Consider the following 17,414-nt stretch of genomic DNA (forward strand, 5'->3'; position numbering starts at 1 on the left):
TGTGATTTTACCATCTTAACTGCAATTTTCATATTGAACACATTTGACCATTTAGTATGAGTTCCCACGTTTTTTGTCTTATATGAAGGTAGTCCGAGATTACTCTGACGTCCGACGGCTGTTTTGCCAGACAAGCTGGGGCCGTGGGACGTCAGAGCTTGTCCCATATCAAAAAGTGGATATTTGCCCACCCAAAATATATGCGCGACTTTGACGCTTCTGGAGCCGACTGAGGGCCTTTGAATTTTATAAATCGGGCATCAGTCTCTTCATTTTTCATTTATCTCTTCATTTATGTAAGTTTCACCTACCTGCCAACCTTTATTTTTCTATATTTTAACAGTTTTCATAGTGACCCCCCTATTTCAGCATTTTCACGATCATTTTCAAATATTATCACGTGACCACGAGAAAACAGGGCAAATGACCATAATGTAACACCTCGTTTATTTACGATGCACCTGCCTAAAGATCCGAGAGCTTCCGATCGTTATCGTGGTCGGAACTAAATGCTGATTACCGAAAAAACGTGGTTGCTTCTAGATGTTAATCATCGATCTCCTATAAAGGAGGTAAAAAAATATAAATATTTGCATATTTGAGTCTCGAGGCTACGAACTCTCTCGTAACTTGACGTCCATATTTGAAAGTGAAAATGCTGAAATGGAGGGGTCACTATGAAAACTGTTAAAATATAGTAAAATAAAGGTTGGCAGGTAGGTGAAACTTACGTAAATGAAGAGATAAATGAAAAATGAAGAGATTGATGTCCGATTTATAAAATTCCAAGGCCCTCAGTCGGCATCTATTTTGGGTGGGCAAATATCCACTTTTTGATATGGGACAAGCTCTGACGTCCCACGGCCCCAGCTTGTCTGGCAAAACAGCCGTCGGACGTCAGAGTAATCTCGGACTAATGAAGGATGTTAACTTTTTAGGTCATGTTTTCCTAAACACCTTATTGCTATTTGGTTTGAGAACACAATTAATTTGTAGTGCATTTCTTTTAGAACATATATGAAAATTTAAAAAATCCCACCCGCGTTTTCTCAATGAAACTTTTACAGTGTGTTGTACTACTTTTGGGACAAATTATATCAAAATTAAAGAAAACTTCATCGTCTGTAACTCAAAATATGAACAATTTTATCCTTAGGGCGTCTTGAAATCTTTTGACAGCTTCCGAAGTCCTATATTTCAACCTTTTTCACCTGGACTAAATCACTACTTTCCTTTTAAATTCGGGACCCAAATTTCTTTACAGTGTAATTTCACCCCCCCTACTTACAATTTGAGGCATTAAACATGGATAAATTAATTTGGAAGGGGTATTAAAATTAATGGCAAGTAACCACCCACTATTAACACTAGGGACTTTATTCGTGAACAACGAAAATCAAGGGACGACAATTGTGGTCTCGAACCATTTGTCTGTCTGGATTGTTAAAACCACAAAATCAGATAGTGATGAATATGCAAGTTTTCAACGATCCCGGAAAATACGAAAAATACACCTTATCGCTATTTAATCCAATCTGGGAAAGACAGTCAAATGTACAACTCCCTGTTTGGGTCATGTGGCTAAAAATAGAGGTTTTTTAGTAGAGAGCTGAGGGAGTAAAAACTTTAGAAAGCGATCATCAAGAAACTTTAAGGGGGTGGCGGGTCTAAATCATTTATATAGGATTTCTCTATATTTTTCTATAAATGAACTTTATATTATAGTTAATAGAAAAATAAAATAAAATAAGTGGGGTCACCCTTCATTTGCGCTCATAATCAGTCTTCCAAAGAAGCATACATTTATGTAAAAGTGTTTTTTTTCTGTTTAAAGTAATAGGAGAAATAAAGTTAATATCGAAATACAATGAAATAAAAAAAGAAATTTATTACAGAAATCGCTCAAATTTTTACAATAATTTAGTTTAAGTACAGCTTACATATGGAAATGATAACCAAACATGACATATAACCGACAAATCTGACAGGAAGTGCAAAAAAAAAAAAAAAAAAACCGACATACCGACCCGGATTTTTTGGCCTTGGAAGCAGGAAACAGACATCTATTTTTTTTGGCCTAAAAGTCATCTGGGGCCAACACAAATTTATTGTTTTGAATGATTTTTGTACCATATGATAAAGTAACAACTACAAAAGGTAACAAATAAAATTTGTAATGAAAAACAAATGTTTATTTTTTTTCTGAAAATTTTGTACCCTCGAGGCTCCTTAATATAGTATGATCAATTTTTTTCGAAATTAAAATTGAAGTTTAAAGTTTTTACGGTAAGGGAAGACATCAAAAGATCAATGTAAGATAAAAAACTTAATTCAAATAGTTTGGGGGTTGAACTGCTGCAAAATTTGGTTATCTGACATTGATTTTTACATATATCCATATGGGTCAATCAGTTTTTCCTAAATTAAGTTAAGAAGGGGGTAGGGGGGACGGGTCAGTGAAAAAACTATGTGAATTAAGTTTTTTATCCTTCATTGAACTTTTGGTGTCGTCCTTAAGTTAAAACAGGTCTCATAAAAAAGTATTGTGCATCAGTGTAAATTTCATGAATTCTTAAATCACATGTATATAAATCATGGACTATAATTCTTTATAGCAATATCTGTTAGCCATTTAGGGGTCTTTTGCATTTAAAGTTCAGATTAAGTGGGTTCATTTTGCGAAAAAATGACCTCAATATAAAGGACAATATATATATAGACAATATATTATATAGACTCAAAAAATGGTATATCAAACAGAAGACAAAAAAGGGAAAATATAGTGAATTTTGGAGAATTTATATTATTAAATGTACATGCATTTGAAATATTTAAGATCCATGGTGACCTAGCTACCAGTTTAGAAAACAGTGATTTAAATGCTAGTCTATTAGAGGGATATTTCATTTTCATTGGAAGTAGATATAGAATCTTATTTTATCATGAAGTCCAATTTGAAAATGACTTTGGGGGACTGTTGGGATCCCGCTAACATGTTTAACCCCGCCACATTATTTATGTATGTGCCTGTCCCAAGTCAGAAGCCTGTAATTCAGTGGTTGTCGTTTGTTTATGTGTTACATATTTTTTTTTACATATATAAGGCCATTAGTTTTCTAGCTTGAATTGTTTTACATTGTCTTTATCGGGGCCTTTTATAGCTGACTATATATGTGGTATGGGTTTTGCTCATTGTTGAAGGCCGTAGGGTGACCTATAATTGTTAATGTTTGTGTCATTTTGGTCTTTTGTGGATAGTTGTCTCATTGGCAATCAGTGTTCTCCCCAGGCCTTTAAAGGACCACGGGCCCGCGATGTATAATTTTCTGCCGCGGTGGTATCGTTCTTGCCGCGATGTATAATTTTTTTCCGTGGTGCTAAAGTTTTCGGTAAAAAAATCGTATTAAAATCGGTAAAGTTTCAGATGACTTCAACTTTACATCAAAATTGACCAGTTCTAACCAGTTTAATCCAGTATTGACAAGATGATTGTTTACACCACGTGATCGATTTACCTGTTGAGGTTAACCTTGATGATTGGATTTAATCGATGTACATGATTCTTTTGTGTTTTAATTAATTAAGAGATCATAATTTAAATAACAGACTTGTGAGGGACAAGCAGACATTTGTTAATGAACCCTATTACGCCAGTCTCAAGTCAAAATAATTTGCCTTTTAGGAATTAATTGTGGAGTTACTTCCCCTGATTTTGCTAATTACAAATAAATGCTCCTCACATATAATTTCTCATTGCAAATAAAAATAAAGTACAAATTGAATGCAAAATTATATTAGAATGTTACATTAAGGATGAAAACATTCTTAGAACATACCAACAAAAATGTTTTGCAAATTATTTTTGAGAATCATACCATTATTGATGCACAGACATATTATAATAAATGGGTAATTTATACAATAATAAAATTATTGGACTGTAACAGGTCTAAAAAGCCTACTGCCACAACTCTAATACATTCCCATGCAGGACTACAGCTAGGGATGAACCTTGTGAATAGAAAATTCTTTTAAAGTACTCTCCATGTCTGTGTAACAAAGTATTAATCATAAAAACAAATTTGTTGTTGTCTAAAAGAATCAGATCTAAAACTATGGAAAATAGCTTTTAATTTACTGAAGGTTCTGTATCAAAAATCTTGTTCAAAGTTCATTGTTATGGGGAATGTGTAGTGTAACTACAAGTATCGGACCAAAATGGCTTGATCAAATTATAAGAAGTGACTTTAGCTTAAAGACTGACTAATTGTGCTTTCTTTTATTTATTCTTCAAAGATATTAAAGTATACAAACTGTTTATTAATTTACTTTTTCTACCAATAATTTTCTGACCCAAAGTCCTACAACACAGTTCCACAGTAAACAAAACAAAGGCAAACAGGTAATAACAAAAAGTAACAAGAAAAAAAATAAGCGATGCAAAGCGACACAAAATACTGTAAAATTCATTTCGTCACGCGTTACCCTGGTGCTATCCAAAAATCCTGGGGAGAACACTGCAATCATACCACATCTTCTTTTTTATATTTGGGAATGAAGATGTAGTAAAGGCTGAATGCCAGTTTTAGTCTTATATATGTACTTTAGTCTTACATGTATATAATTACATATATGTATGTGTACATATATCACTGTCAGATATAGTGGCAATGATAAATAGACACTGACAAGTCTTCAATGGTGGATCCAGAACTTTTCAGGGGGGGGGGGGACAGTCATGCTTCAGTGAGTGATTCCCTATATAATCAACCAAATTTTTCCCATAAAAAGGGGGGGAGGGGGCTGGATCCACCTATGGTCTTACAGTAGATAACATTTTATAGTTATGAATATTTTGTCATTTGACTAAAACTAGATGGAGGTGTGTGTGTTCTTATTTCCAACAGAAGGACACTAAACCTATATCAATATGTGCATGAAGCAAATTGATAGTTGCTAGATACTGAATGATTATACCACAAGAAAGTTTTAACCTGTGCATATATATACTTAAAATACGATAAAAATATCATGTCTTTTTCAGGACTTCTGAATCCAACCATGTAGTATGGAATGTTCTTGAGATATGGTTTTGGTCGATGGATGTTCACGAAGGACCTGTAGTACAAAGTATATCACTGGATTTAGCTCTTTGTCTAAGTGTATTATTAAATTACTTTGCTTTGAGCTCAGTTCATTGTTATGCAATTCTTTCTTTGTAAAATAAAGATTTGACAGACAACTCTCATGTACAAGGATTTGTCAAAGTAGTATCACCTCTTATGTACAATGTAAGTATTAGGGAGATAAATGCATTCTATTTTAATTTGAACCAAACATATTATGTTTGTTCAATTATGTTAAAAAATGATAAGCTCCATCTAGGCTTATCGATTTCTTAAACTATATTTCATTGTTCATGCTTGAAATTTTTATACAACCACAGAAATTTTTGCGGTCCTAAATAGGTATCCTGTCGTCCGAAGACAGATGGTTTCCATATAATAACTTAACTATATAATAAGCAAAAATAAATAAATAAAATTATAACACAATGTTTATAACCACAAAAGGAAGCTTGGGATTGATTTTGGGGGTTATAGTCCATAAGGTTTAGGTTCCAAAGGTGCCCAAAAGCATTAATTTAGTGTCAGTACAAAAAGTTGTGTACAAGTATTTCAATTGCTCTGAAATTGTACCATAATGTTTAATACCATAAGTTGAAGGTTGGGGTATATTTTAAGGGTTATTGGGGCAAACAGTCGAGGAATTGAGGGCCAAAAACAAGCACGTTTGTAGAGTCGAGACCACAAATTGTCCAGAATGGTTGTTGAATTACCTAAAACCAATGCTTTATGAAATCTTCTTTGAAAATTAGAGTTGTCTTTCTCTGTCCAGAATACATGTAGTAGTTTAATCAACTTAAATTAATGCTTTATACAATATACAATGCAAAATTCACTTTACTACCAACTGATAAATTAAAGCAGTCTTTAATAACCATTCAGTGATTACAAGCACTTTGATTATCATTCTAGGGTTATGCCCTTTTACAAATGGAAACATTGAAGAATTATTTAGTCTTAACTTAAGTTTGTTTTAACTAAATCTAGTGAACCATACCAATAGTAAGCAAATACATATGAAAAAGATGTGGTATGCTTTCCAATGAGACAGTTCTCCACAAGAGACCAAATGACACAGAAGTTAACAACTATAGGACATAAACAATAAGCAAAGCCAATACCGCATAATCAGCTATAAAAAGCACCGAAATGACAATATAAAACAATTCAAACGAGAAAACTAATGGCCTTATTTATGTTAAAAAAAAAATAAACAAAAACTTATATGTCACACATTAATAAACGACAATCACCGAGTTACAGGCTCCTTATATCATGTTCTCAAATCTAGATATCATCTCCCATATAGAAAAAAAACGTGTGAAAAAATTAATCTATTATGTGTTGCGTTCCTAGATACAAAATGTATCCAAAATCAAAGATGTAGAACATATTCTATCATAATAACTAGGTAACTAGTGTTATAACTGTCTCCTCTATGCCTGTCTTAAACATAAAAAAAAATATTAAATAAATAACAGTTCTAATGCTCAGGTTGGTTGTCACCGTGCAACACAGTTAATAATATAAAAAAGAAGATGTGGTATGATTGCCAATGAGACAACTATCCACAAAAGACCAAAATGACACAAACATTAACAATTATAGGTCACCGTACGGCCTTCAACAATGAGCAAAGCCCATACCGCATATATAGTCAACTATAAAAGGCCCTGATAAGACAATGTAAAACAATTCAAGCGAGAAAACTAATGGCCTCATTTATGTAAAAAAATGAACGAAAAACAAATATGTAACACATAAACAAACGACAACCACTGAATTACAGGCTCCTGACTTGGGACAGGCACATACAAAAATAATGTGGCGGGGTTAAACATGTTAGTGGGATCCCAATCCTCCCCCTAACCTGGGGCAGTGGTATAACAGTACAACACAAGAACTAACTATAAAAATCAGTTAAAAAAGGCTTAACTCGTCAGATAGACAAAAAAATAACACCATAAAGGAAAAACATAGAACTCCTTTTGTCATAAGACACTGTCAAACATCAAAACATACTATCCACACTCATCTGTGTCCACACTTGTATCTATATATAAAAAAAAAGTAATTTAAGACTGTATCATTATTGTAAGTGAGAGACCCTCAAGAGAGACCTATCCATCCATCAACGAACATGTGAAGCGTGTATAAATATTGTTGAAACTGAAAACATGTATTGATTTAGTGTCCATTGCAAGATGACCTGCAAACTGATCTTTTTTAGAAAAACTTTGTCACTTCGGAACATCCAAACTTAAAAAAAAACAATTCAATTTGAAAAATTGTCTATTGTTCTATAGGTAGACAGTGAATGTGATAGAAGTGTCAAAATCTGCAAATTTATTTTACATAGAAGATGCTGCTTTTCACATCGTTAAACTTTTTGTCTTAACTGAAGACATTTTTGAAGAAATTTAAAATTTAGCTGTACATTTATACTTATTCATTATTAATACGACATTTGTTTATTTTTTTCACATAGCAAAATTAAAGCTATTTATAGGACAATACGTTAATGTACTGTAGCGTGTTTTCCATTGTGATTTATAAACAAACTGCATCGTCGCGGACAAACGTACTATTAAGCATTTAGTGTTGAAGGCCAATTTTTCTGTCAGAAATCATGGCTGAAAAGTTAGAGAAAATATTGATAAACAAACAATTCTGGGAGGTAACTGAAAATAAGAGAAAAAGCAGAGAATGAATTTATTCTTTAAATAAAGACTGAATTTATTCTTTTAATAAAAAAAAAAAAAAATGTTGCAATGAGTTTGTGTTTGTGAATATATATTCAAATTCTACGCTGTCTCATATTCGGGTTTACGTCGAAAGATCTATATATGTTTGGTAATCATGATCTCATATTTGTCCTTTTTCGACTTTTTATTTTGTATTCATGGTTTGATATTCGGTAAAATCGAATTGTATATCTTTCGGAAATAAAGTCAGTGGAACCTAGCATGCTACAGTGTCATATATTTAAAATATTGTTTACTTAGGGTTGTCAAATTATTTACGAGTGTCAACATTGTCTTTACAAACTCAGCATGTTGTCTTGATAAGATATCACACACAGAAAAGACTGATCAGACGGATAAGAAATCAAAATCATGCGCGATAACTCGTACTGGCTTACACTGAGGACAATAGTTGGCCATGTCTTTGGATGATCAGATTTTTTTCTCTTGATTAAGGCAAGCAACAGAACTTGTACAACTTATGTAGTTTCTTATCTCAGGGTGAATCCAGAAAATTTGTGCATAATTCAAAATTGGAGATTTCAACAAGCATCTAATATTCTTGATCTGGAAAATAAACCCTGGTCTGCTAGCTTTATGTATATTTTTTCTACCGATTTAATATATAACTAGAATCATGCAAACAGACTTAAGGAAAAGGCATGTAAGTTCATCATACAAATATGACACTTTTTCTAGACAATCCAGATCTTGCAAAATACGTCGCTAAAAATTGTAACCTTTAAAATTGTTGCTGTGCATTAAAAACCCATATGGGAACTTTCAAAAGTTGACGGGTATGTAACAAGTCTTACTATTTTTATGCTCCATTTATGGGCAATATGTTTTCTAGTCTGTCCGTTCGTCCTGCTTCTGGTTATAAAGTTTATGGTCGAGGTAGTTTTTGATGAAGTTGAAATCCAATCAACTTGAAACTTAATACACATGTGTTCCTCTTGATATGATCTTCTTAATTTTACTGCTAAATTAAAGATTTTACCTAATTTACATAGTCAACTGAACATAGAAAATGATTGTACGGATGGGAAATCCATGTACTTATGACCTTTTCTTGTTCGAAGAAAAAAAACCCATTTTAACGATAATGGAACAAAGCAGCTGGGTAAGTGGGGCTGCTTTTATGGTAATTCAAGTTACCTTTTATTCACCTTCTTCCACTTCAGAGCTATCAGCTCTTTGATTAAAGTCTCTGCACAAAATCATCAGACCAGAACAAAATTCAAACTTGATCTGTAAGGGAAGACATAAAAAAATCAACGAAGGATAAAAAAAAATCAAATAGTTTGGGGTTTGGAGGGGGTGAACATTGCTGCAAATTTTGTTTGATTGACATCGAGTTTATATATATCCTTATTGGTCAATCAATTCTTCCCAAATTTAGTTAAGAGAGGGGGGGGGGGGGGGGGCAGTGAAAAAACTATATAAATTAAGTTTTCATCCTACATTGAACTTTTTATGTCATCCCTTGTCATGATAGAACAATACACCAAATATCAAATCAATATCTTCAAGCATGAAGAAAAAGTATGGAAAAGTTATTTGCCGGACTGACGGATGGACAGACAGATAGACGGGCGGAGTGCAAACATAAAGGCCCCTTCGTTTGTCGGTAAGGGCCTTAAAACGAAAACGTAAAACAAACTAGGGCAGCACATAAAAACAGCACAACAGAACCACTCATTGTCTATCACACGACTAGATAGACTTAAAATAAAATTCTCCATTAAAGGACAAAAACTCCAATTTGACTATGAAGATCAAGTGATCAAGTTGTAAATAAGAAAATGTGGTATTATGAGTTTCAATGAGACAACTATCCTTGTGTGACATGAACTGCTGATCATTTTTGATATATAAAAAATACTGAACTCTGAGGAAAACTCAAAACGGAAAGTGCTTAATCAAAAGGCAATATCAAATGATAAAACACGTCAAACAAATGGGCAACCGTCATATTCCTGACTTGGTACAAGTATTTTCAAATGTAGAAAATGGTGGATTGAATCTAGTTTAAAGCGCTAAACCTCTCACTTGTATGGCAGTCGCATCAATTCCATTATATTTACAACGATACAACGATGTGTGAACAAAACAGACATAATATTTTGATTGAGAGTTGTCTCATTGGCACTAATACCACATCTTTCTATATCTATATAATAGGTAAAATTGTTAAAATAGTAAAAAGTATCTCTTTATCTATTATAATTTGCTAGACAATAGGCAATAAATTGCTTCGCCGAGCACAGCTGGATACGACCACAGAGGTCAAACCCTGAACAGTTGGGGCAAAAATGAGAACAATGTTCGCACTTGATACAGGTCTAAATTTGGATTGTAATTAAAAATTTGACACATAATAGGTTTCTGACACAAATAACTGTAAAGAAAACTTGAAATGGTTATGTGAATTGAATTAGTAGACATCCTCCCCCTTTCTTTTGGCAAAAAAAAAATATTTGAAGAAATTCTCTTTTGATTTTTTTATGCAGTTAAGCTGCATTATGCGAGCACCCTAGATTTGTGTTCTACCCAATAAATCCTGAAATACTTGCCATTGTTATTATCTAGCTTGTTACTATGTTATATATAACTAATTGAACACTTTTTTAATACTTTTTATTCTGGATTACAAAAAAAAATGACCAGAAAAACCTTAAATGATCGTCGATTTATCCAAAAGTTTTAAAGATACACATAGGAAGTAGTGCTTATTAAAAATCCTTGTGTAGTTCATTATGACTCGTGCTTTTAGATAAGATGTCAAAGAACAATTGTATGAAATATTTAATCGCCGAAAATCTCCTAAGACAAGCAGTTTAGATTTCCCAAATGACAAAAGTCGTAGGAATATTGTTTGTCATCAATACGTAGTACAACTACGTCAGTAGTCTATTATATAATTCAACTGTTCATGCTGTTGGCGGCAATTTCAAATTAGAAAAAGAAATTTTCGTAGCTTTTCAATTTGGAGGCAGGTGTGCAAATTAGCGGTGGTCCGAGACCTTCCACTTTTGCAAGCGGAATTTCGACTAGGATAGTTGGTTTCTAGCTACGCCCGACGTAGTCGCCTTACATTTGAAAGAAAATAAGAAATTACTTTGCAAACCTTTTCGGCACCATGTTCATCAAAGTCTCCAATTAAACGAGCTAAAAACTTATTTTTATCATTATTATTCGTGACGGCGATGTTCATTTTGTTCAACCGCTAGCTTTATACAGAAAATCGCCGACAAATATTGTATAAATTCGAGTAAAATCGTATCTGATTGACAAAAACAACATTGTAAACACATAACAATGGCGGCCGTGAAGACAAAATTTTACAAAATCGGATCCGATTCCGGAAGCGGATAAGGATAATTCCGGGTTTGACGATCATTTACAAAATAAATCCAAGCAGGTGAAAAAATACATCTATGCATGATAAATGAATATAAACACTAGTATTGTAAACCAAAAGATATATGTAAAAGAAAGAAAAACCTAAAAAATATTTTATTTAGAAACTAAAAATTACTTTTTGATAAATTTTAATTTAAAATGATCCAATACAACGTGACAGCTGGGAACAGCATATCTAACAAAATATACATGTTCATGGTCACAGTCTAAATTTTCTTTATAAATGATAAATGATGATAATGCATGTGAGATGCTTTTAAAGTGTAAACATATTACTGCAATTTCGAGGGGTTATTTGTTTTTTCTCAATTTTGAAGGGTCAATTAAAGTAGCTGAAAGTTCCATTCTTTATTTTCACAAATAATGCAACTATATTATATATACCTTAATGTAAGTAAATCATATGATATATAGGTGGAATTCTTTGGGCCACTCTACCCCCTCCTGTTTGATAACTTGGAAACGGTCGAGCTCCCCACCCCTAAACCATATGAGGGGCAGATCCAGGATTTTAGGTTAGGAGGGGCGCAAACTTAAATTTTCGCCGAGCTGTTCTCAGCTTATTAAAACAAAATGAGGTAAAATTATCGGAATTTTCTTTATTAAGCTGAGAAGAACCCATGCTTGCAAACTTAAGGGGGTGCAAGCCCGCAACCCCCCTGCATATATTCAAGTATAGGACAATATAATAAATAAAAAATGAAATATAGGGGAGTCCCTGGAGATACCCCACCCCCTCCTGTTTGAGAACTTGGAAACGGTCGAGATCCACACCCCTTAACCATATATATTCATGTTTGTGACAATATGAAAAATGAAATGAAATATAGGAAGAGTCGCTAGGGGTCACCCCACCCCTCCTGTTTTAGAATTTAAAAATGGTCGAGATCCCCATCCCTAAACCATATATATTCATGTATGGGACAATATAACAAATCAGATGAAAGATAGGGGGAGTCCCTGAGGTCACTGTTCACCCTCCTGTTTGAGAACTTGGAAATGGTCAAGATCCTTACCCCTAAACCATATATATTACTCATGTATGGGACAATATAACAAATCAAATGAAATATAAGGGAAGTCCCTTGGGTCACCCTACCCTTCCTGTTTGAGAACTTGGAAACCAATGAGATCCCCACCCCTAAACCATATATATTCATGTATGGGACAATATAACAAATAAAATGAAATGTAGGGGAAGTCCCTAGGGTCACCCTACCCCCAGTGGCGGATCAAGAATTTTTCATAAGTGGGGCCCACTGACTGACCTAAGAGGGGCCCGCTCCAGTCACGCTTCAGTGATTCCCTATATAAGCCCCCTGCCCCCTAAATCCTCTGCCTATCCCTACCTGTTTGAGAACTTGAAAACCGTTGAGATCCCCATCCCTAAATTATATATATTCATATGTATGGGACAAAATAACAAATCATTTACATTTACTATGGGCAAGTCAGTCAGACCTCATCTTTGATCCCTGTTGTAGTGAACATTTGTCTGATTCGTGTCTCATAACTTTTGTACTATAGAACACAAACTCAGTTTTCTTTCCAGGGAAACCAGTCCATTCATACTATTACATGTTCATACTACGTCAAATTGAACTTCTAGCAGTCAAATAAAACCAAGGTTAACTACCAAGTAGAACAACTGCAATCATTGGGAACTTGTACCACTGCAGACTCACCATAAAAAATATACATTGATATATGCATTGCTTTTGAAACCTTGATAACATATAAACTATTTGCCTTAATAAATACATCATTAGATAAACATGAATGTACTATACATGAATGTTTAATGTTGAGGCAACATTGCCACAGTTTTCATAATTACGGTTGTCTTGGTTTTTGGTTAACTGCCTTCAGCGCTTACAGCGCTTTGATTATGAAATCTTGAGAACAAATTGTCTCAACTCGCCCCAATTTCTTTAACATCCCCGCTCTTTTCCAAAAAATCTTTCCCTTAAAATATGGTCATAATGTCAATTCCCATAGGAGTTTGCAACCATAATAACCCGTTTAGATACATCATAACAGTATTAGACCAACCACTTGTTCTTAAAATGTCCTGTACCAAGACATGGCAGTTATCATATAATCCGTTTCTATGTGTGTTAGCGTTTGATTTTGAAGCACTCCGGTGTTTCTGTTCGGTTCATTTGTTTTCCTCTTTTTGTTGATTTGATTCATCTCCTTGAGACGAAATGTTGGAAATCATTATGTATTAGAAAAGAAACGATATTGTGGTTGAGCAAACATTAAAGCATCTGTTGATCAACAAGAATTGGGTGATGGTCTCCCATAGTATAATTTTTTATAAAAACTCTCCCAAGAATTGAACATGTGAGAGCGCTAACAAGGCCATTTCCATAAATTTAGTATTTCCAAGGGATATATCTCTTTTAAAAAGTCAATCATCTACCATTATAGAATGTGTCCGAGATATTGCTGATAAAAATGTGGCAAGAATTTAATTACCCGTGAGAGTCCTGAGGCCATTATAGATATTGGTGACATTAACCTATAGTATAAGCTTTATAAAAATCTGGCAAGAATTGTACCCTTGAGAGCAGTAAAACGAGAGGACACGCAGACAATCCGATGAATGCATAGTATTTCTATGTCCCCTGCTACACTCTACTGGGGGACAATGAATAAGAATACCTATTTGTGCCATCTTTGCTCACGCATCATTGTCAATATAATAGAAATTGATGCGACTGTCGTAAAAGTGAGAGGTTTAGCGCTATAAAACCAGGTTCAATCCACCATTTTCTACATTTGAAAATGTCTGTACCAAGTCAGGAATATGACAGTTGTTGTCTGATGTGTTTTATCATTTGATTTTGCCATTTAATAAGAGACTTTCCGTTTTGAATAAAGATAAAATATTTTTAATAAATTAATTAATTTGTCACTATTTATTTATTTGTCTTTTATTTAATGTACAATTAAGACTTCAGCATAACTGTATTAAATCTTATATCAAAAATACACCAGAATTAAACTGGTGTTATATATAATAGATCAAGATTGTATACATGTAATAAAACTTATGGTGATCACAAGTTGCATAAACCCCTTCATTTCTTTTCCCAATAAATCTAATAAGGAATCAAAATTACTTGAGTATACATAATGGAGGTTTCGTTAAACATTTCATATTAAAACAACCTCCATTATTTCATGTAGTCCTTGATATCTCAAACTTCATTCTTATTCACAATTGAGAAACACTTGTAACAATCTTTTTGATTTTTTTCACAACTTTGAAACTATAGGGTTTAGGGACATGAACATTTTTTTTTTATCTCATCTTATTTTTGTTAAATATTTTTGAAAATATGCCATTTCATAAAAACTCCTTTAATTTAACATGTTTACTCATGTCCTGATATTCTTTTAGTGTTCAAATTTATGATTAAAATCCCTAAAACATTTGTACTCTTATTTACCAATATTTAAGCCAATTGTTGAAAATGTATAACAAAATCACATTGAAAGGAATGTAAAATGATATAATTATAGATTATTGTTGATTATCTCAACGAGATTGATTTTCTTGCTTGAGCCAGGACGGCGAAAGCGAGAAAGGCAATCGAGTTGAGATGATCAATGATAATCTGTTTATCGCTATTTTACCTATGACGACGTTGTCAATTAGCAACGCCACATGCCTGCTTAGTTTCTAGCGATCATTTTCCATCTCAAGCGAGTAGAATGATATGAAAAATTATCACAAAAAAAGATCAAAGCAAAAATGTACAAAATAGCGATAACTAGCAATATCAACATCTTATTAAAATTTTCTTATTCACAAGTGTTTATACAGTAATATAACAGCACCACCTAACCTCTCACTTACACTATAAGACTATCACAATCAGTCTGTACAAGATATTTTTCACACTAATGGAAAGTCCCTTTAGTATCTCCACAGCTTTTTAAAACTACAATGATTATGGTATTTCATAAATTTAGAAATGTGAATTTTCTAAATAATGAAAAGATAAATACACAATACAAAATATATGTCTCAATAGTGTACAACATTAAAATTAAAAAGAAACAATATTAAATAATACATTCAAAATAAATAAACATTTTGGATAATACTTACTCTGTTGTTTTGAGTCCATGTCAGTCTAATGTTATGTGATGTGAAACACAAATCAATATATGAATCACCGGTATATAAGAATTAAAAATATTTAGTAATAATTTTCACTTCCACTGCAATTTCACAGGTTTAAAAAGGAACTAAAATACAAAAGTCAATAAGTATAATACAAAATTTAAGTTAATGAAAACAGCAAATAATGCCTATAAAACATAAATTTAATAAAACAACATTTGTTTATTATATTTTTTATTTCATTTTACAAACAAAAATTCATAATTTGTTGTTAATAGTAATTAATATAAATAAACTTAAATAAATTAGTATGTGATTAATATTTAGATATAAATGAATAAACATGAAATATTCTATAGATAATTCATGAATGAACTTAAGATAACGGTTCTATTACAATTGTCACATAATGCGAACATCACCAAGGATCCATGAACCCGGCATTTTACATTTCTGCAAATTGTCATTACTTTTACGGGGAAAAAAGATGACGTTTCCGCAAATAAAAGTCTACATTTCAGGAAATATTACCTTAATTTTCCGAGAAAATACCTTGAATTTGTTCTAAATGAAACCTGCAACAACTGATTGTAGCAGCATAAAATTTTTGTAACAGCAGTATGCATTGCACATTCAAAGTCAATATGATCTCCCTTGGGCTGGAGAGTTAGTCTTTGGGTAGTGCACACATCAATAAGCAGATCCTACATTTTGATAAAAAGTGGAAGTCATGCAAACACAAGAGATATGTAGTAACAGTTCACCCATTTATCGAATAATTAACTGTGCCATCTATGAAAATATCAGTTATTTAACTACATAGAGGATCATAGACATTTCAAGTTGGTGAAACATAAAAATATAACGATTCTGACATCATCATCTTTCACTTTTGGTGAAACATTCATTTTTTTTTAGATCTAGTATATTGTAGATATAAGATCAGAACCTTTTTGGTATAAAATATGAAAGAAAGAAATTTATTACACATATATTCAAATATTAATAATTTACTACCAGGTAAATTTCTGGAAAAGTAAGAAATACAATTTCTGGAAAACGTATACTTTAAGTTTCTGGAAAAGTAGTATTGGAACTTTGAAAAATTAGCAGAATTGCAATACACCCCATGAACCTTTACAAATAATTACAATCATTGCCTACATAAGATACAATTAATCAATGGTCAATAGAAATGAGGTAAAAGTGAGGTGAACCCTTTCAGATAGATATGTTTACCTTACAATCATTCCATACACAAAACATATGTGACCTATTGCCTACAATATCTTAGCATAGAAGTATTATATTGACTCCAACATAAAACTAACACATTTCCATCCCAACTTATTAGTAACAACATAAACGGTATTTATTTTTCTGAACCAGCTGTGCTTTTCTACAATCAATGTCAAAGGAAGTGAACAGTCCTTAAATGAAACTTTAACTGAATTAGATTGATATTCAAAACATCAGGGCTTAATATTATTTTTTTTCTTGGATTTGGAGTAAAAAATACTGGTGATATTCTTTCTATCAATAAAAAATCTTAGGCTGGGGTACAAAAAGTTTTATGTAAAATATTTTGATGTTGATCTTGATAAAATTATTTACATTAATTATAAGGAAAAAGTGTTCAAATAAAGAATCTAATCAAGATATTGGCAAAAAAAGTACAGTAATAATTCAAGAGTCAAGAAAGAACTGTTGCAAAAGTATTACAGTGAAGGTGGATTGAAAATGACTAATCTTAGCTTCTTCATCACAGCTTCATTTTCCATAATAGTTAAATAAAAATTAAAAAATTCTCAGGTTGGAACAGCTAATAGCCAAATTAAAAATTGACAGAAATTTTCTGAAATACAACAGATAATTTCTGCAGTAAGAATACAGGAAAGTGCTATGCAATTAGACAATATACGTATAGTGTCTTGAAATATGAAATTTATTTGTATGAAGCTTAGAAACGGGGGAAATGCG

This window comes from Mytilus galloprovincialis, chromosome 13 (genome assembly GCF_965363235.1).
Source record: "Mytilus galloprovincialis chromosome 13, xbMytGall1.hap1.1, whole genome shotgun sequence".
Lineage (NCBI taxonomy): Eukaryota > Metazoa > Mollusca > Bivalvia > Mytilida > Mytilidae > Mytilus > Mytilus galloprovincialis.